Genomic DNA, 21,339 nt, shown 5'->3' on the forward strand with positions numbered 1-21,339 from the left:
CACACAGAGGTGAGCCCCGGCCTCCAGGTCACTCGGGAAAGCCTGCCTTATTCCATAGAGTGAGGTTAGCCTCGCACTAACTGCCTCTGGCCTCCTGGCTACGGCATCACTGCCCGTTTGTGTAACGTGATTGGCCCACATAACACTCTTGCTCCTCAGACTGTGAAGCAGCCCTGATTCCTTGGGATGTAGAAGGCTCTAAAGGCCAAGAGGATACAGAGTCTAAGAGTCTGCTCTCTGGAGGACTGTGGGAGGCAGCTGAGGAGACCAAGGCCATGATGTCAGTAGTGACAGTTATAAGTCACTTCTCTCAATTGGCCCGGATGCCTTCCCAATGCGCTGCACCCACCTCTCACTCCTGGAACCCAGAACCTACCCTGCGGCTTCTATATTCCGTCACAAATAACACATTGGACAACCTTTCCCCAGCATGTGGGCAAGACTGCTCCAGTCCGTCACTACGTAACACCAGAGTCTGGGTGCTGTCTTCACGTCCTTTTCTCTCTGGTACCCCACCATTTCCTCTCATGCAGTAGGACCTCAAGAAGCAAAAGCTTAATACATCAAGTTTGACTATGTTCTCTAGGAAGTCAAGCCCAAAGTTCATGCTTGTGTGTGTCTGTGTGTGTTGTGTCTGTGTGTGTCTGTGTGTGTGTCTGTGTGTGTGTGTGTGTGTGTGCGCACGCACAGCCAGAAGTCAACTTTAAGTGTCTTCTTCTATCCCTCACCTTCTTATTCTTTGAGACAGGGGTCTCTCACCCATCCCTGGGCTCACTGACTGGCTAGACTGGCCTGCAAGTGCTACTCATCCACCCGTCCTCTCCTCAGTCCCAGCGTTACACATGGGCGCTACCATGCAGTTCTGGGGTCCAAACTCAGGACCCCTTATGCTTCCCTGACAAGCATGTTAGAAAAGAACTAAGCTCTTCCTCAGCCCCTTGTTCTACTCTTTATATTTAAGGAATTAAAGTTTATCCTCTGAAATATCTTGTACAGAGTGATAGCAAACTTACTCTTCCAGAGCTGAAAATTTCTTTGTATGCAGAAAAATCAGGGATGTTTTTATTAAAAACATCACTGGATATTGTATCAACAGAAGACTGGAAACCAAAATACTCATGTATTAGGAGTAGTCAAATAATCAGCCAGATTTTAAGATATCGCCAAGATGGACTGTAGAAACAGATTGGTGGCTGAAGGCTCTTACCTCACAGCCTGAGTTTGATACCTATATGGTGGAAGGAAAGAATTGACTTTTGAAATTTTTCCTGTGATGCTATATATCTATATATTCATATTTATTCTCTCTCTCCTTCCCTCCCTTTACACTTCCCTTCCTCCCTCCCCCCACACGCACACGTAAATTGAAGGCAAACCTAGCCAGACAAAGCTAAATAGTAAGACTCTGTCTCAAAGAGGGGAAAAAAAGAATAAATTTTAAAATGAAATTTAAAAAGAATATCTCAAAAAACATACTGAGCAGGGCGGTGGTGGTGCACGCCTGTAATCCCAGCACTTTAGGAGGCAGAGGCAGGCGGATTTCTGAGTTCAAGGCCAGCCTGGTCTACAGAGTGAGTTCCAGGACAGCCAGGGCTATACAGAGAAACCCTGTCTTAAAAAAACCAAATCCAAAAAACCAAAACCAAACAAACAAAAAAACATATTGAACAGAAAGTAAGAAATGAAATACAATGGTCTGATCTGTTTATAGTTGGTTGATACTATTAAAACATACATTCATGTGTGTACCTGCACATCCATGTTTCTGTGTTTGTACTAAATGTCTTCAAATTAAAGACAGCATGAGGAGAGGCTGCCTACCGTAAGGAGACGAGCAGTCACCAAAGAGAGATATTCCTCTCCTAATACCCTTTTGTACCTTTTGAATGTTAAACCATGTTAAGTGTTGACCTATTGGGGGGGGAGGAAAATTAAATTAAAAATTCAAAGCAAACAATGTGGAGAAAGTAATAAAAATGTAGTTTATGAAAACATAGAAAAGAAATCCTTATTTAAAAATGGTTCGGAGAGGCCTGTGAAGCAGAGGGAACCTACAAACCCACACTTCAGGGAGGCAGCAGGCTGATCTGGGTTCTGGCATCTAGTCCTCGGCTGCCTGCTGGTGTGAATTTCAGGAGTGAGGCCTCAGTTTCCACATATGGACCAACCTTCTTAGGCATCTTTTCTGTCTCGGAGATGGGGATTCCTCGGGGGAAAATCACTAGATACATGATACTAGCTAGATACACGACAGTAACATGTTTAAAAAGAAGGCATAGTTCTTCAAAGAGCAAGCAGGCTCCCTCCCCCATCTAGAAGGGCATGGGAAGGAGATAAATCTCCAAATGCCCCTCACCAGAACACAGGAAAAGCAGTGGCTCTGACTTCAGAAGCCAAAAATACACTGGTCGCACCCTTCCCTCCAAACACGCCTACCCTATCCCTCCCTCTTCCACATCCTCTCTGGACAGGCCCGGTGCCCATTAATGACAGCGCTGAAAATGTTTCCTTCTCAGTGTGCTAATATTTCCTGACAGGCCACTCCCATCTTTTAATGCTCGATGTTCACAGCCCTCTGGGATGACCATTGACAGAAGGAAGACTTAGAATTACAGCACAATGAAAACGTCAGTTTTGACACGGCAACGCCCTTGCCCGAATCCAAAACACTCTCCGTGACAGTGACCGGATGCAGTCTGGTCTTGGAGAGCTTGCTGTTTGAGCTGACACACAGACTCTAAAGAGGACGTGTGGGTCCTAGGTCCCTAAAGTGGACACAGCCTACCTGCACCCTCTCCATAATCCAGAGCCTGAACTGGCTTTCTACAAGTTTCCCTTGGAAACTAGAGGGCGCTAGAGCAGGCATGCTCTCAGAAATGATCTGACCTCACAGACAAATGGGGAAACTGAGGCCCACGAAGGTAGACGACCCCTGCTCAGGCACACAGCATATGCCTTCCACTAAGACACAGTAAAAGTCAGGTTTTCTGCACTTTGCGTCCCTCGTAATCACAGGGAGGGCTTGCCTGTAATGCCCTCTCTCCTGAGGCAGCATTCCCCCACAGCATGCGTCTCCCGGAGACTGGTCCTCCTAACCTGTGCTTTGGTCTTTCTATGATGTCCAGAATGGTGGCCACCCATCTGGGAACTCCTGAGCATTTGCAATAGTCCTAGTGACCCATGTTAAAATGGCAACGTTTGGGCTGTGATGGGCTAAATCAAATACGCCACTAAAATTCATCTCACCCATTTTTTTTTTACTTTATAAAAAATGTAGCTACCAGGAAATTTTAACACATATAGAGGGTGCATCATAAATTCCTATTAGGTTCTACTGCTTCCCGACTTGGCCCAAGGTCAACAAAACTGATCTGCCCCTGCCTGTCAATTAAAGGCAAGTGGCCTTTACTGTGAAGACCAGTGGGTGCCCACGTGCATAGGAAGGAAGCAGTGTGTCCCCGGCAGCACCCGAAGGTTTAAGCTCCTGTCTTCAACAAGTGTATTTCTTCTCCGAGAAAGGTGGGGAAGCTGGGAGGGGTAGTGGTGCCGCTTGAGTGATGTCACTCTGCTCATGTGTAAAGCGGTTACACCCAACAGTCTCCGTCCTTTTTTTACTTTTTACTGACTCCTCGTGAGTTTTACATCATACACCCCAGTCCCACTCATCTCTCCATCTCTTCATATGTGCCCTTTACCCTTGCAACCTCCCCCAGCCCAAACACACACACACAAACAAACAAACAATAACAAAATCAAAATGTAAAAACCATCTCATCACTGAAGCCATAGTGTGTCACAGTGTGTCCCACAGTATATCCCTCTGTGCACACATCTTCACTTGCAAATGTTCATTACAATGAATCATTGGTCTGGTGTAAGGCCTCTGGCTTCTGTGACACCATCAATACTGGATCCTCACTGGGATTCCTCCCTGCTATCCTGTTGTTGCCCTGTGTCGTGGAGATCCTGCAGCTTTGGATCAGTAGGACTGGCCCTTTCACGCATCTCAACGGTTTGCAGCAGACACAGATTGTGGGGAGGGCCAATTTAGACCCCTAGCTCTGGGCCTGCATGGTAGCTGAGCTAGTCAGCCCATCGGCTCGCCCTTACGTGCACCACCAGCTCCCTAGCACTGCTCTGGCGAGGCCACACAATGCCACCATGAACAGCAGTCAGGGTCAGCTCTCCTGCTCTCCTGTTCTCCTGCCCTCAGGACCAGCTCACCTGCACCCACGACTTCAGAGCCAGTTCCACCATGCTGCCCAGGCGAGGTGCAGGGTCCACTCTCCTGAGTGTTACAGCCAGTGAGAGGGTAGGGCTAGCTCTCCTGCTCTCTTGACCCCAGAACCAGCTTGCGGGTGGCAGGACAAGGAGGGCATCATGCTCACACTCACACCACGTCACTCCAGATGAATGGTGGGGCTGACTCCCCTGTACCCCAGCCAGCAGGGTCAGCTCTACTGCTGTCCAGATGAGGCGCAGGGCCTTTCTCTCTCACCACACACTGTGGTGGCTCCTGCTGCAGGCTGGTCACATGGCTCTTGGCTCCTGGGTGATATCAGCTACATCAGAGCGGTATAGCATGGTAGCAATCAGGTGTCTATGGCCTGTCTGTGCTGTGTACTGGAGGGCAGGTCTGTGAGTGGCCTGACAGTCAACCGGTCTTTGTCTGTCTTCCTCCTCCTGTGCTGTGCTGCCTGAATTGGATTGGATTGGATTTTTATGAGTCCTAGACAACACAGTTTTGGCCACCAAGCCAGGCTTCAAGCTAGGAAGCACAAAGGACAGCCCCCTGCTCTGCCCCTGACTGATATAAGAACATCAACACCAACAAAGTGTCTCTTTGCCCTCTGCCGCCTGAAATTGGTGGCATCTTGAGGGGATGGAGCAGAAGACAACAATATCTTGGGTGTTAGAAGGCCTCAATACCTAGTATCATCTTCTCCTCCTGCCTCCCTCAGAAACAAAGTCACAAAATGACTAAGTAATGATGGCTTCCTGCACCTGCCCTTGGTTCTTTGTGAGGCTTTATGAACTAGCTCGCTCTCCCTCCCTCTCTGCCATTCTCTCTGTCTCTCTCTGTCTCTCAGTTTCTGTGTGTATGTCTCAGTATCTCTCTGCCTTTCTCTGTCTCTCTCTCCCTGTCTGTCTCTGTGCCTGTCTGTCTTTCCTTCTCTCATTTTCTGTCTGTCTCTATCTCTGTCTCTCTCCCTCTCTCTCTCCCTCTCTGTCTCTCTCTTTCTGTATCTCTCTCCCTCTATCTCTCTGTGTTTCTCAGTATCTCTCTGCCCTTATCTCTCTCCCTCTCTGTGTCTATGTCTCTCTCTGACTCTGTCTCTGTCTCTCTCTCTCTCCCTCTCTCTCTCTCCCAATCTGTCAGCTGGCACTGCCATTATACAGTAGAGGGATTAAATAACATAATATGTGCTCATGACTGAAGAAAGTGGCAAAGCCATGGATGGACTCGGGGCTGATCAGCTACAAACCCTGTACTCCTCATCAGCCCCTAGCTTCTCAGCTGGTCTCCTTTTCTGTCACTCTTAGGAGCAGAGCAGAGCTCACAAACACTAACTCTCTGGGGACTAGGTTCTGAGCCCTAGCAATCACCAATCAGAAGAGTCCACTGCCACTCAAGTCCCTCCCTGCACCCTGCCAATCCTCCCACTTCTGGTCTCCAGAGAGCTGAGTGCTTCCAGGCTTTGACCCAAGAGTTCACTAAAACCTCTCTGAGCCCCTTTGCAATAAGTCATATTACTGTTTTAGAAGTCAGCCTTCCTGCCTGGTTACTCCCCGCTCTTCCTCCAGCCTCCCAGCCAAGCACACTCTTACAAGACCTTGACCACCATGGCCCTCATCAGGGTATCCCGCCCATAGGGAGGATTCCGTATTCTTCTATTCATCCATCAAATGTGTGCCAGCCATGGTTGCAAGTCATGAATGCAACAGTGAGGGAGGCAGCAGTCCCAGCCCCTCAAAGAGTAATGGACGTCCCCAGCATTGCCTTAAAACATTAATGGAATGACACAGGTTTATAGTTCTTAAATTCTTCCTGCCTCTCTTAGCTTTAGGTCAAAGAATGATGAGCTAATGGGTGTTGAAAACGTCTCCTTTATAGCAGACAAATAAGGTATGGTACAGTCCTTGAAAGGAAGCTACGCATCCGTGGCAAATACATTTCCAAACAGTGTGGGCTGTGTGTGCAAGGCCAGAGACCCCTTGTCCGTCCTCAGCATGATGGAACAGAGAGAAACGTGAGATGCCTCCGCAGTGTGCTGGGAAATAAAGCCATTTTCTTTATTCGAAGTGCAGAAGCTCAAGCCACCCAAGGTCTTTTTAAAGTATGAGGGGCCTCCTTCTCCTTCAGCATCAGCAATTGACAGTAGGAATTCAGTGTTAGGTTTCAGGAGAAAGCGGCCTTTCTGGTTAGGGGAAGATGGGATGATTTTTTTTTTCTTTTAAATTTGGGAAAGCTGTACATGCCTACATTGTATGTGTGTGCTTCTGGTTCTATATGTTTATTTCTGGATATAGAAAAAGAATGGGGTGGGGTGCAACGAATTGAGGGTGGTGCGGCAGTTTTATTTTAATTTTTCACTCTTACATTTTCCAGATTTTCTGTAATGACTATTAGTGCTTTGATAATCAGAAAACAAGAAGCAGCAAATGGAATGTTCAGTCCTTTTCTAAGTTTCCTTGAGAATCTGTTTATTATAAGTCCTGTTCCCCGGGGGGTTGGAAGTCAACAGGGTGTGAAACACTAATGAAATTCTCTCCTCCTGTGGGGCTGAGTGGACCCCTTGGCCCTGGAGAGGAACCCTCCCTGAATCCATGCTGGCAGGCAGCTGTCCACAGCTGTTCTGAAGATGCTGCCAATGAATGGCACTGGTGGAAAAACACAAGTCCTGACTCTCCAAGGGGTGGCATGATGCTTGAACTCTTCCTCTCGCTTACCAGAGAAAGAGAGAGAGAGAGAGAGAGAGAGAGAGAGAGAGAGAGAGAGAGAGAGAGAGAGAGAGAGAGAGAGAGTTCAATCCTACCATCAAGACACTTCTCTACCCAAGCCAACTTTGACAATGGCCTGTGCTTCTTTAATTCTATGTCCCCTCCCCACTACACAACAGGACACCTATAACAAGCTTTATTTCTGTCTCTGGGCTGAAGAGAGGTTTGTCGCACATCCCAACAGCTCCAACAGGCACATTCCCTCGACTACTTACTTAAGTGTGCCAACACAGCTCTAATGTGGAAGAAACGGTGGCAAACATTTAAACAGGGGCCCAGCCTCCTGGAGATTAGGCTCCAGTGGGGAAGACAAACAGCAAAGAAAAGGACCAAAATCACACCGTGGCAGCACTGGGCACAGTAAAGAACACACTATGACAGGATCATTCGGCTGTGACCCAAATGACAAGGCAAAGCCAGCCAGGAGATACACAGGGAAGGGGGACATTCTGGACAAAAAGAATAGCAAACCAGGATCTGAAGCTCCTTCAAGAAACAAGGAATGGGTGGGTGAGGGAGGTGCAGGAAATCAGCAAGATCAAGAGACCAAGCTCCTGATGGCCACAGATTATGCGAGGCCCAGCCTGCCTCCTTGCAGGGGCCTCAGTACATGCATGCCCACTGCCCTGGCCACAGAAAAGGACTTCATCCCCAGCTGCTGATTCAGCAAAGGCTGCTTCTAGCACGTCCAATGGGAGTGCATGACCAGTTCTCTTGGCCTCAGAGCTTTCAAAATGCTGGTCGGACAACCCACGCCTCTTCTCCCCCACACTGTGCTGTACATCCCGGCCCTCCCAACATGCCCTTCTTCATACCACACTGTCAATAAAGAACCAATTTGATTCCTATTCGCCACACTCAGCCTGTGGTATTGGTTTAGCAAACTGTTCCTATAAACAGCCTTGAACTGGACACTGAGTCTATAGAAAAGAGCTACCCCAAATCCCTATCCTGGAAACCATCAACTCATCTGCCTGCCCCTGTGGCCCTATAGCAGCTCTTCTTTCTATCTAGGGATTCTTCTATGAGTCTTCCCACCTAAGGGAAGCCTGACACGAGTCCCTTCTTATGGGCAGGTCAGTGCAGATACAGGAGATGGTTTCCTACCTCCACCCTCGCACCACCAGCCCAGGCAGAAAATCTGGAGTCTCAGATATGAGGTTGTGACAGGTACCATTGATTAAAGACAAAGAAGATTTGGGATGGGTGTTTAGAGTAAACGGTAGAGGTGACCATGAGGGTGGGGGTAGGGGAAGGGAGGAAGGAATGCACCCCTCAGACCTCCTCTGACACCACACAGACATGACTCTGAAGCCAGAGAGGGTCCTGTACAATCTGCTACTTTCAGAATCTCCTACATAACAATAGTTACTGCCGTTATTCATAAAGGCCAACTACACTCTATCCAGCAGTTCAGTCTGAGGTGCTGCCTAAGCAGTGGGGGGTGGGGGAGGAGAGACAGCATCTAAGAAACTATGATAGTGTCTCTAGGGAGTCCCTGGAGCTTAAATCCCCAAGCTCTAAGATCAATCTTTTTCCCAGATCAGGGATCAATCTGACACGGCAGGCTCTTTTTCAATGGGACATGGTCACTCTGGAGAGAAGTCAGTATTGCAGATGGTTCCAGACCCTTGAGCCTCTTCTTTCCTGGAAAGGAAAGGGTGGTTTATAAATAGACCAACTCCTTCAGGCCTGCACAAACACAGATCTCACACCCCTCACCCAGCCTTAGCTAGCTGGTTCCAAGTTCTCATGGCCTTCAGGAGGGAGGACAACAAGCTAACATCAGCTGGGGTAGAGAACAGGGTATCTTGGTGACTGCCTCCAATCAACTGTGTTCAGCACTAGGAAGAACCAAGGTCCAAAGCACTGCTGGAGACTCTCTCACAGCAGGTAACCTCTGAGAAGCCCAAGCTGAATAGTAGTAGGCTAATCACTAGCAGACCATTTCCCCTCAATCTGCCTCAGTTTCCCCATCTATCTCACTATTGGGCGTGCCGATGAGATTAGCACACAATGGAAGTAAATAACATTAGCAAAATATTTTATGTTTATTATGGTAACAGGTCTTGTTTTATTTTGTTTTTTTCCCTGGGGAGTCCCAAATGTTGTATGAGAACCTTTATGCTTGCCTGTGTAAAAGAGCTGAGAAATGACACACGGTGGCACTGTCAGCCTTGAATTCCTCATACCACGCATCCTTGAGGGCAACGGAACTTAAGAGTATGTTTTAGTCAGAGTAACTTCTGACTAAAACAGATGGGCACACACCACACCCACCCTTATTTTGACTTAGTAAGGCTCTGCCTGGCCATACACAATATTACAGACTGAAGGCTAAGCCTTGCCCTAGAATATTTTGGCTTGAAAAAAAAAAAAAAAAAAAACCTCTTAATCGTTACATTCTGCCCTCCAACACACACTGAATACTGAATACAGTGGCAAAGAAAACGTGGCTAAAATCTAAGTGGCCAACTCAAATCTCTTTTTTAATTAGAACACTTGTTTACTCAATAAAATACAGAGTAAAAAAAAAAATTACTGAGAACCCATTCATTGATGCTTAATAGCTATGTCAAATACCCATAACAACACTCATTCCAGCACCCCCAGATAATTGCTCTTCTCTCGTTTGGTATCCACAACAGTACTGAATGTGTGTCCAAGTGTAATTGATCCAAAATTGGGCTCCCTTTCAAAAATATCTGTAAAACCTAATTACCAGGAAAACAGTTCTGGCATCCTACAGAAAGTGGGTGCTTCAGCCTGACAAGCTAGAGACTCATCTTGGCTAATCAAGCCATATTATGTTGCCCACGGAATCTGGGAGATTTGGGGCAATGAGGGTGCAGGCAAAGTTGGGACCATGTCACACTGGAGTTTGCAGTGGCTGTCCCGATTTTGCTGGGTCAAGGACAGGGGACAGGAAACGGAATGTGCGTGTTTCGAATGATCGAAAACATGAATGTACAAAGTAGCAGACAATAAGCCCATAATGCGCTCGGGGTCTGGGAATAGCTTTTCTGTCGACAAGCCCACAAGGCCTTGCCCCCCAGGGAGTTCTGTCCAAGCCAGCCGGAGTAGCTGCCATCTCTACTTTCCATGCTCCATTACCACTGTGGTAGGTCACTCCCTTCTTTGAAGTCTTGGGATTGCTCATTATAGAATGAGTTCTCCTAATGCCTAGAGTTTCTTTCCCCAAATCTTGAGGCCTCCTTTAAAGCAGAGAGCCCTTCCCTGCTTGGTGGGTGCAGCAGGGGTCATCCCTGAGTGTGAATAGGGCCAAGGAAAATGACAAGACTGAGTGCTTCCAACTCTCCGCGGTTTTGTACCTACTTGCAACACCCAGGTATCAGACCCTCTCTGGGTATAATGGTTTCTTTCAGTCTAAGCCTGACCTACCCTGGTGGCTCTACCTGGCTGCCCTAGATAGTTACCCGGCCAACAAGGAGCCAATGCACAGAGCCTCAGACTTTCTCTCTCAAAGCTAGACATCGCACATCCTCTTTTAAGTGTTTTTCTCGTCCTGGTTCGGCTTTCCTCTCTGTCCCAGAAGCCCCCGAACCCCAGTCCTAGCTTTGCAATGATAACACAAGCCAGGGAGCTCAGCTGCTTCGGCCTTGAGCTGTGGACCTGAGGCTTGATTGAGTGCTTGTCTCCACAGCTATGCAGACTCGAAAGATAAGGGGGCCTGGTGATTTCTTCGGGGTTGCCCCTGGCCTTCTTCCTGGTGAAACAGACCAACAGCGCGAATAACAAAAGCCTCATAGCGACCTAAGACGATTCGCTGTCAGCCCAGCAAAAGACGCGCACACAGCTAGCAAAGACGCACACGCGGTTTCCGCGTCTGTCGCTATGAAGAGATCTCCACGGCGAACCTGGATCCTCTAATTTCTATTTTGACGAGATCTAGGACGAGATCTCCAGCCGCCCAGCGGGGATGACAGGCTCCAGGGCTGGCTATGCTTCCCTTTATCAAGGGAAGGAATTACGTGCGTGTGCCCATTTATCTCAACTTGACCATGTGCCCGCAGCTGAGATGCTCCTCTGAGCGTCCCCTGGGTCCGGGCCGCCAGGCAACCCTCGGGCCTCATTGAGTAGTACGGAATCCCCTCCACCTTTGACAGTCCCTTTTCTCAATGTCCAAGAAAAGACAGCACGAGGTTCAGGTACCCAAGTACCGGAAAACCGCCACTATCCAAAATGCTCTCCAGCCTTCCTTCCCGGGAGAAGTACAGCAAAAACTTTTGGCAGGAACCACCTGTGGCTGCCGAGAGGCTCGCCCCGCCCGGGCCCGGAGGCGCCGCGGAGCCCGGGGCCGCACGCGCCGGCAGAAGTTCCCTCGGAGCCCCGCGAGCCACTTCGCTCCAGGCCGCGGTGCCAGCCAGGAGGCGCGGCGCCCGCTCGCTGGCTCCCTCTCTGCTGGCTCTCCCCTCCCTCCCCCTCTCCCTCTTTGCCTCCGCCCGCCTCCTTCGGTTGCATGGCTGCCGCACGCACGGAGCCCCTGAATAGCCACCGCAGCCCCCCGCCTCCTGCCCAGCGATGGAGCGCGCCCCTGCCCCCGCCGGCGCCCCAGGACGCGCGGACCTCCTGCCTCCTAGCAACGGCCCTGCCACCGCGCCGGGGCTCCGGGGACGCACAGCCACCCTCTCGGAACCCCGCGACCTCCCGACCCGCCTAGGCAGCCGAGGTGGGGAAGCAGACCCCTGACAGCCGGCGCGCAGAGCTGCTCACCTCCGCGCGCCGCCGGCCCCGCGCGCCGCCCGCACTTGGCTCCCGGCCGCAGCGCTCGCGTCCTCCTTCGCCGCCGCTGTCGGTCCGTCCCTGCGCTCCCGAACCGCGCGGGCCGCCGCCGCTGTCAAGAGTCTCGTGGCCAGGCTGCTCCAGCGGCTGTGCAGCCGAGCAGCGGGCGCGCGGGCAGCTCCTCCCTCCCGGGGCCGCGCCTCCGCCCTCCGCACGCCCCGCCTCCCGCGCGGCGGCTTGCAGCCCCGCGCCCCGCGCCCAGCGCCCGCGCCCGCGGCTCGGGGGCCGCACAGGGCTAAAGGGCCCGGATGTGTGCGGTCGCCTCTCTCTGGCTCGCTCGCGCCCGCCCCCTCCCCACCCTGCCACACAGGCACTTGCCACGGCCGGGCCTCCTCCTGGCTCCTCTAATTTCTATTTTGACAGTCGCTGGCTAGTGGGCGGCACTGCCGGGGACGCCCAGGACCCCCCACGAGGGGACGAGCAGGGGTCAGGTCGCAGGGAGTGGTGCGGGGGCGAGGAGGGGTGGGGGGACCGGGCAGAGCCACCCAGCTCTGGGGGCTCCGTGTCTTTATTCTTTCTTTTCTTTTTTCTCTTTGCCTCCTCCAGGATTTAAAGGGACAGCCCTGGCCGAGGCGACGGGCCAGGCGGCCGCGGTTTCTCCAGTCTCAAGACGCCCTCTGCGGCCCGGCTGGACCCATTCACACCGGGGCGCTAGTCCGAAACTGCAGGGTGTTTTAGGCGCACACCCGGACCAGGGCAGCTGGGCTGCAGAGCTTGGCTCAGTCGCTCGGTGCAAGATTTTTACAGAGTCCGATTAGGATGGGAAATTAAACTACTCGACAACTGTTTTCCCACCCAAAAGCAAAGAGGAGTGAGAAGTTTCTCTATTGCTCCTGGAATTTCATCGAACGCCCCAAAACACCTCGCAGATACCAGTGAATGTAGGTTTACAGTGCTTCAGAACGCTCTAATCCCTGAGAGCAAGCCGGTCTTATAGGATGCTTGGGTGAGGTCCCCAGCGCGACGTACCCTGCTTCCCGCAAAACAGTAACTCTGAAGGAGGCTTTCCGAAACAACCAAGGGGCGGGTCCTGAGATGCCTTGGCTCCTCCCCCTCCTGCCAGGTCCTGCCCCGGCGGCTAACAAGTTGTAGGGTATGTGGACTGGCTTTTCTAAATAGGCTCTTAGACTAGAGGAGAACTTGCCGGGAGGTACCGTACTCTTGTGCTGTCTAGGACCAGGTGTGGCTGAGGCATGGGTTCTCGACCCCAGCAGGCCGAAACACTCGAATCAGCTTCCCTTCCAACCTTTGTGCAACCCAGATAGGATCCCTTGGCTTCTCTCCATCTGAGGCTGTATTGCCCAGATGTCTGCTGGTCATTTCTGAAGCTCCTTCCTCAGGCTCGAGAAAGTTTACCTATCTCACACTCTGAGCGGTACCTCAAATCTGGCCACCCATATCAACAGAAGGCAGAAGCCCTGGGACTCTGTCATAGTCTACTAGTGCTGAAAACACTCCATGATATCTTTTAGGGAATTCCTGCAGGTTTGCTTGATGAGTCTGTTTAGCTATTAAGATTTTCTTCTTTGTTTCAATAATTCACATACTAAACATACTGAGACATTATATTGTGAGACATTATACATATATATATAAACATATATGAACATATATAAACATAAGTTTATATGTGCATATATACATATATGTGTATATATGCATATGTGTATATATGCATGTATACACACATATATGTGTTTATATATATATATATATACACACATATACAATATGTGTATATACATATATGTGTGTGTGTATATTTATATGACAATGGAAAACACACCTGAAAGTGGCTAGAGAAAACCAAGATCGAACAATGAGAGGGGACAGACATCTAGAACCCAGGGTCTAGGTACAGTTATCTGGCACTAATGAGCTGATGAGACCTGGTTCTTCCTACTCAGAAATTGCTCCAACTCAAGTTTGGACAACCATTTCCAAATTATACAAAGGCCCATAGAAGTCTAGAGAAATCTACTGGAAAAATGAATAGATTTTCTAGACTCAGGATGTCAGTTTCCAAGTTAATGGATCTTGCAGAGTGGCAAGAAAAAAAATAATAATACCCCTTTCTTTAAGTAGCCCTGGAAACCACTGCTCTCCCAACTAGGAGATAAGGTGTGTGTCGCTTTCCTAAACCAGGCTGTCTGTATGGCTTCCTTTCATTAGCAGGTCTTCAGCAATGTGGACTATTGCTGAGCCAGCTAAATGCTGTCTTCTGAGCCATAAATCTGACTGCGCCCCTGCCGAGTGTGGGGTGCCTTCAGGAACAACCTGGAAGTTCAGCCCTGCGATGGCAAGAATGCCAGTTCTGGAAACTAGAGCAGTCGGGGAGAAGGTGTCCTATTTAGAAAAGTAAAAGGTTCTGAATGGCGAAGTTTCTCCTCCCTTCCATGGTGCAGTCAGTGATTCGCAGCTAAACAGTTCGGTACGCCAAGAGCAAGGGGCTAGCCATTCATTATGTTCCTCACAGAAGCCTCACGGTAACTGCACTCTAGCCCTTTAGGCCAAACCTCTCAAAATGTACCCACAGTTAAGATGGTAATGCTCTGCACTCTTGGGAGCCAGCAAGCTGCCTAAAGGCAGCTCTGGAACATCACCTCCCTCATACCTAACAGCACTTCATGGAAAAAGAAATTGAATAAGCAAGGTGGGGTTTGGTTGGTTGGTTGGTTTGGGTTTGTTCGTTTATTTTTGTTTGTTTTCATACTAGGGAGTAAACCTAGAACCTCACAAGTACTAGGAATGCACTTTACCACATGACATGTTTCCAGTCCTTTCCCCATTTTTTTATTTTGAGACAGCCTTCCCAAGTTACTCAAGCTGGCCTTGAACTTACAATTGTCCTTCCTTGACCTCCAAATTAGGCAGGGTTACAAGCTGGTACCACCAGACCCTACTCAATTTTGTTTTTATTATTAATTTGTCTGTCATATTTATATTGTTGCAGATGGTACCCAGGGCCTTGTGCATGGCTAAACAAGACAAAAAAAAAAATGTCATTTTAAAAACCGGAAGTGAGTGTGGTCACACATGATGACAGGATCCAGTGAACTTCGTGAAATGTATTTGTACTGCACTTGCTTGCATATACATTGACGAGTCAACTTCACTTTGCCAAAATTAATAAGACTCTCCGTCAGATCACTTATCAGCTAACCTAGGAAAGGTTGTCATTCAACTGCTTAGAGCTTCTACTAGCAAATATATGGGATCCTTTCTATTTTGTGGAGATGCTGAGGTGACCAGGTGAGGCAAGATGTGGGCAAGAGTTGCCCCAAGGATCACATTCACAAAGGGGTGACTGTGCGTCATCTGTGTGGAGTTCTGTGTAAGCCATCAGTATTAGCGTAATAGAGTGCAAAGACTTGACTGAGAATTGGGCTTAACCTTTATCTATTTCTCAGAGATATTAAGAAACTCTCTGCAAAGGGAGAGAATTGACGTTTATGGAACTAGTTTCACAATTAGATCTCATAAAGGTATTTCTGTTATAGGACCCTAGTGACAACTGTATGCAACACATTTTGTGACCATTGTATATATGAGATTTCTGATGTCGACAACATCTGGGGAATGACATGAAAAACACATAGCCAGGGTTTGTGCTGGCAATTCAGGAGCGGTCTACTCTGCAATACTGACCCTTGGGGAGAGGGAAAGAGAGAGGGAGAGGAGAGGGAGAGGGGAGGGAGGGAGGGAGGGAGGGGGAGAGAGAGAGAGAGAGAGAGAGAGAGAGAGAGAGAGAGAGATGATTTCCACAAAACCAAGACCCACCATCCTCATCGTACCTTTAATTGTCAGGAAAGTTGGAAGAGCACACCTGGTAATGCACATGAACATGGCAGGCACCCCGGGACTCACCAGCCACTCCAGCCTGATTAGTGAACTTCAGACCAATGATCATCCCTGTCTCAAAGGAGAATGACATTCCTAAGGATGAAACCCAAGGTTGTCCTCGGTCCTCCACTTGCAACCACAACCACAAATTTGTACTCACATGCGTGCATGTGCACACACACACACACACACACACACACTTACATGCCTATACCTGGCCCAAGTATTAACATTTGCTACTAGTGTTTTATCCTGATACCCCCTTGCATATACATATTATCACTTCCAAAACTCATCTGAGAGTAAGACATGATACTCCTTTATTGAAAATTCTAAAGTGTTTTCTAAGAGAAAAGACATGCTCTATCAAAATAATCAAAATCTGAGCAGAACCATCAATTATTACAACACTATTATCTAATCTAAACATTTCATCAACTCTCATTGATGGGAAAAAAACGAAAAAGAAATATATTCTAATCCAGGAGTTAATGTTCATTCAGTTGTCATAGCTCACAAGAAGGTATTTCCTCTTAGTAAAAATAAATGTTATATTTTTTTGTTTCTTATATTAATCATACATGCATAACCTATGTATGTGTCTTAGTCAGGGTTTCTATTCCTGCACAAACATCATGACCAAGAAGCAAGTTGGGGAGGAATGGGTTTATTGAGCTTACACTTCCACGTTGCAGTTCATCACTAAAGGAAGTCAGGACTAGAACTCAAGCAGGTCAGGAAGCAGGAGCTGATGCAGAAGCCACGGAGGGATGTTTCTTATTGGCTTGCTTCCCTTGGCTTGCTCAGCCTGCTCTCTTATAGAACCCAAGAGCACCAGCCCAAAGGTGGCACCACCCACAAGGGACCCTCCCCACTTGATCACTAATTGAGAAAATGCCCCACAACTGGATCTCATGGAGGCACTTCCCCAACTGAAGTTCCTTTCTCTGTGATAACTCCAGCCTGTGTCAAGTTGACACACAAAACTAACCAGTACAGTATGACTATTTTAACTTAGCATTAGCAAAGATTCTTCTGATAAAACTGTACACAGAGTCCCTTAAGCTTTTTGGCAGACTGGCCTCTCATGTTTGGATCCTCTCTTCCTCCTATCTGGTCCAAATTTGCAAGAATCTTAGTTGGACAGTTGAGTGAGATTCCAGCACATTTGACATTTGACCTCAATATCTGTCCAAATCCTCCCTGTACTTCTGATCCCTGATTGCTCTCGTCGGTCTTAAACCAGAATCCTGTCTGGTCAATTAGCAAGAAGCTGCCTATCCTTGAGTTTGCCTCTTAATTATATTTCCATCAGCTCACTAACTTACCCCTCTCCAAACTCTGCTCCTGGCCTGTAACTCTCCATCTTCTTGTTCTCTCTCTTCCCTCAATTGCAGTACTCCCCATTACAACCTTCATTACCATTTTAATAAATACCAGAATGACTTTCTCTTTAATAGACTTGAAGAGGGAGGTAGAGACAAAAGGGTTACCATGACTTCAAAGCCATTCTAGACTAGGTAGAAAGTTCCCAGCAATCACGATGATACAGGCAAACTCAGCTTCAATCTCTACCCATAAAACAGGGCCAAATATAAATATAGACAATATTGAAATCTGTGTATAAGCCAATGATAATTATTGATGTGTTTAATAATTTAACAAAGACATCTGTGATGTCCCAGCTTTCTCTACAGAATACTTGGGGTTTAGAAGTTCTACTTGTAGATCTTTCTAATTCTTCCACTGTATCCAACTTGCCCTCACCACTCCCAGCTTGGCTCTAACCCATCTCAGCCTTTGTCACTAACCCTCCTCCAGTTACTGTCTCCTAGAGAAGGTGCTATTGTAGGTAAGTCAGTTATGGGTAGCCTGTGCTGCTGTGTCTACCTGCTTTGTTTGCCACACCCGACCCTAGAAAGGCTGGTTAACAGCTTTAATAAAGGGCTGGAGTAGCTCAAGAGAATCAGAATGGAAGCCTAGAGAATCTGAAACTGTGTTTAAGATATGACATTCCCCCCCCCCACCCCAAATTCCAAGAGTGGCCTGGGCTTCCACTCATCACATGGGGCATGTCTGGGTCTAGCGCAGCTTTCAGGAGCCCTCCTTATTTCACAGGTGATTTTTTTAGCAGTTTTATGATTTTTCTCACTCCAGGAACGTGCTCTCTCATTATCTTCTCCCTCCCCTCCTTCAGTCGAAACACCACCTACAGCCAAGAGACACCATGACCAAGACAGCTCATAAAAGGAAGCATTTAACTGGGGGCCTTGCCTACGTTTCACAGGGTTGGCTTATTATTATTAGAGCAGGAAGCATGGCTGCATACAGGCAGAGGCTGGGGCAGGAGCTGAGAGCTATGTCATGATCCATAGGCAGAGAGAGACTCTGGGCTTGCAGTAGGCTTTCCAAACCTCAAAGCCCACCCCCCAGAGACACACTTCCCCTAACAAGGCCACACCTACTAATCCTTCTAATCCTATCAAAGAGTTCCACTTCCTGGAGACTAAGCTTTCCAATCTTTGAGCTTGTGGGGCCATTCTTATTCAAACCACCACACCCTAGACACTCCAAGTATGGGAGAAAAGCTAAACCAGCTAGGGTAGGGTAGAGCAGGCGAGGTCTAGGTGCAGGGCCACCCTAAACATCTTTCCCCAAAGTCTGAGTTGCTATTGTGCCTCTGTGACTTTTTTGATTTGCAGTAACTAATGACTAACAGCTGACCCATGGAGTGTGTGTGTGTGTGTGTGTGTGTGTGTGTGTGTGTGTGTATCTGTCTGTCTGTGTGTCTGTGTGTAGATGGAAATGCTTCACCACACACATTCTAAGACCCATTCTCAGAGATGATTAGTTTTACATGTGATGGGTATTCTTGGCTGTCAATTTGACTACATCTGGAATTAGCTAAAACCCAAATAGGTGGGTACACTTGTGAGGGATCTTTTTTCACTAAATCATTTGAAGTGGAACACACCCACTCTAAATCCTGGTCTTTTAAGGAGAGAGGATTCACCTTAAATCTGGACTACACCTTCTGGTGACAGCCTATGTGAAAGGCATGGAGGAAGGAGGCTCTTGTTCTTTGGCTGGCGAGTTCATCCTGTACTGGTTACAGCCTACTTCTTCAGGATCCCACCGTGTACTAGAGACCAGCTGGGACAACCAGCCCTCATGGACTGAACAGCTATTGGATTCTTGGACTCTCCCCTGGAAAACAGCCATTGTTTGAATAGTTGGACCATAACCTGTAAGCCACTCTAATAAATCCCATTTATATAGGAAGATTTGTTCTATCAATTCTGTTTCTCCAGAGAGCCCTGACTAACACAACTTATGGTCAGAGAAACAATCTGATAATTGTCTCAATTATTTTTACCGACTGACATAGCATTAACTGTATTCCTTTACCCTTTTACTGAGAGATCAAATCTTTTAAGTTCAGACTCCATTTTAGAGAACTTGACCTAAGTTTGAACTCAGGTAAACAGGCCAAGACCTAACATTAGTTTCCAAGTGACTCCCCAACAAAACCCAAGCCTAGCTCCAGGTTCTAGGCTAACCCCAACAAGGGGTTAATCCCCACCAAGCCTGCCCCCTGCCTAACGACCACCAATGCAGAGAGAAGCAGAAGTGAAGTTTATGGGTTGATTCCCAGCACTGGCCAATTATGCTAAAGGCCACAGTAGCTCTCCAATTAGATGCCTACTGAGCTAGAAACATTCAGCCCTTGCTTGCCACTTTCTATAAAACCTTGCCCTGGAAAGTATTCTGAGCTCTTCTCCACCAAAACCATCCCACGTGTTGGCAGTGGGCAGAGCCCAAGCTTAAGTTTGAAGAAAGGCCCTGGTGTGATTGCATCAGACTGGCTCCTGAGGTCTTTTCAGGGTTCACTAACTCTTCCTTGGCAGTAAACTACTATTTTTATTGTCTCATCACCCTTCCCAAGAATGTGGCGTGAGAATGACTACTACATCTATCAGAGCTATGCAATTAGGCATCTGTGATGAACCTTCAATGGAGAACCCTCACCCTCTTCAACTGGATGACGGAGAAAGAGGACTAGTTCTATTTAGGAAGTGCTAGGCACAGGCAAACATGCGTTACTGAATGCCTTTATAAGTGGACAATTTAATATGTTCTAAACAAAGTCCATGAATGTGTGTAGCACAGTAAGTGAAAAACAAAGATTTAGAATAGGGTGGGGCTGGAGAGATGGCTCAGTGGTTAAGAGCACTGACTGCTCTTCTGAAGGTCCTGAGTTCAAATCCCAACAACCATATGGTGGCTCTCAACCATCTGTAAAGAGATCTGACACCCTGTGTCTGAAGATAGCTACAGTGTACTTAGATATAATAATAAATCTTTTTAAAAAAAAAAGATTTAGAATAGGGTGGAGATAGTGGCACCTTTGTATACATTGTATACCTATGTAGCTATAATGCATTTGTAGTAAAGATTCTCCATCATGTCCAGGCACCAACTCTTCCAGTGCCACTGCAATTTTTTTTTACTTTTTTCTTGTTCCCAGTTGTCAAATTCATCATTCTTCATTAGTTTCATATCTGTCTTTGAGAAAGGACACAACTCTGTCATTGATATCAATGCTGCAGCTTGATCAGAACCAGTTTGTATCAAACTACACCACCTTGCCTGTGCAGTCCCCAAATACTATGATAGATATTTTGTCATCTGTCCCCAAGTCCAGGCCCCCAAAGAGGCCTTCCTGGGTTGTGTTCCATTCTGTTGACAAGGACCTCAGCTCAAGTCTTTCCCAGCATGTGGATGAACTGTGAGCGGTCATTCTGTTTCCTGTCATTTTAAATAGAACATTTGTCATCACATTGTATGGATACAGCACAGCCTGTGCCCACTCATTTCTTCTTCTGGCCATGTTTATTGTTTACTGATACATGATCTCATTCAATGCTGATCAAATGTCTGTGCTTTGGATTGAATAGGATTACCATCATGAGGAATGCTAACGTGGAATTTATAAATATGGCCTTATGTGTAAGTATTTTTGTCTTCCGTCAAGTTAACATAAATTCATTCTGTATGAGATTAGGTCTCAAATCCAAAGAGTACTTCCATTAAAATTTTAATATGTCTCCTGAAGCCTCATGTATTGGTGGGTCTGATTGGCAACCAGTGAACTTTCAGGAAGTGAATAGACCTTGTGGGATCTGACCTAAGGGAAAGGTTAATAACTCCTCAGTGGACTCACAGTGTGACGTCATTAGGAGATGCTGAGAGGTAGGAGGAAGAAGATCTCTCAGACGATCCCTGATCCTTTGCTATATCTCCTCTCTGCTTCATGTCCACCTTGAGGTGTCACTGTGTCACTATGGGGTGTCACTGTGTCACTATGGGGTGTCACTGTGTCACTATGAGGTATCACTATGTCATTATGAGATGTCACTGTGTCACTGTGGGGTGTCACTATAGGGCGTCATTGTGTCACTATGAGGTGTTGTGTCACTAAGGTGTTGTTATGTCACCGTGTCACTATGGGGTGTCACTGTGTCACTATGGGGTGTCAATGTGTCACTATGAGGCATCACTGTGTCACTATTGGGTATCACAGTGTCACTATGGGGTGTCACAGTGTCACTATGGGGTGTTACTGTCACTATGGGATGTCACTGTGTCACTATGAGGTGTCGCTTTGTCACTATGAGATGTCACTGTGTC

The 21,339-nt window shown here is 47.7% G+C and overlaps 1 protein-coding gene across 1 annotated transcript in view; it reads right to left on the reverse strand.

The window, feature by feature from the left end:
- Zbtb7c (zinc finger and BTB domain containing 7C) overlaps positions 1–11,903 on the reverse strand; it is a 332,122-nt gene extending 320,219 nt beyond the window's left edge. Inside the window, exon 1 of the mRNA XM_052155626.1 lies at positions 11,737–11,903. The gene's annotated coding sequence lies outside the window, so the exon portion shown is untranslated. The remainder of the gene's footprint in view (positions 1–11,736) is intronic.
- Positions 11,904–21,339: the final 9,436 nt, after the last annotated feature.

The sequence above is a fragment of the Apodemus sylvaticus genome, chromosome 13 (assembly GCF_947179515.1).
Source record: "Apodemus sylvaticus chromosome 13, mApoSyl1.1, whole genome shotgun sequence".
Classification (NCBI taxonomy): domain Eukaryota; kingdom Metazoa; phylum Chordata; class Mammalia; order Rodentia; family Muridae; genus Apodemus; species Apodemus sylvaticus.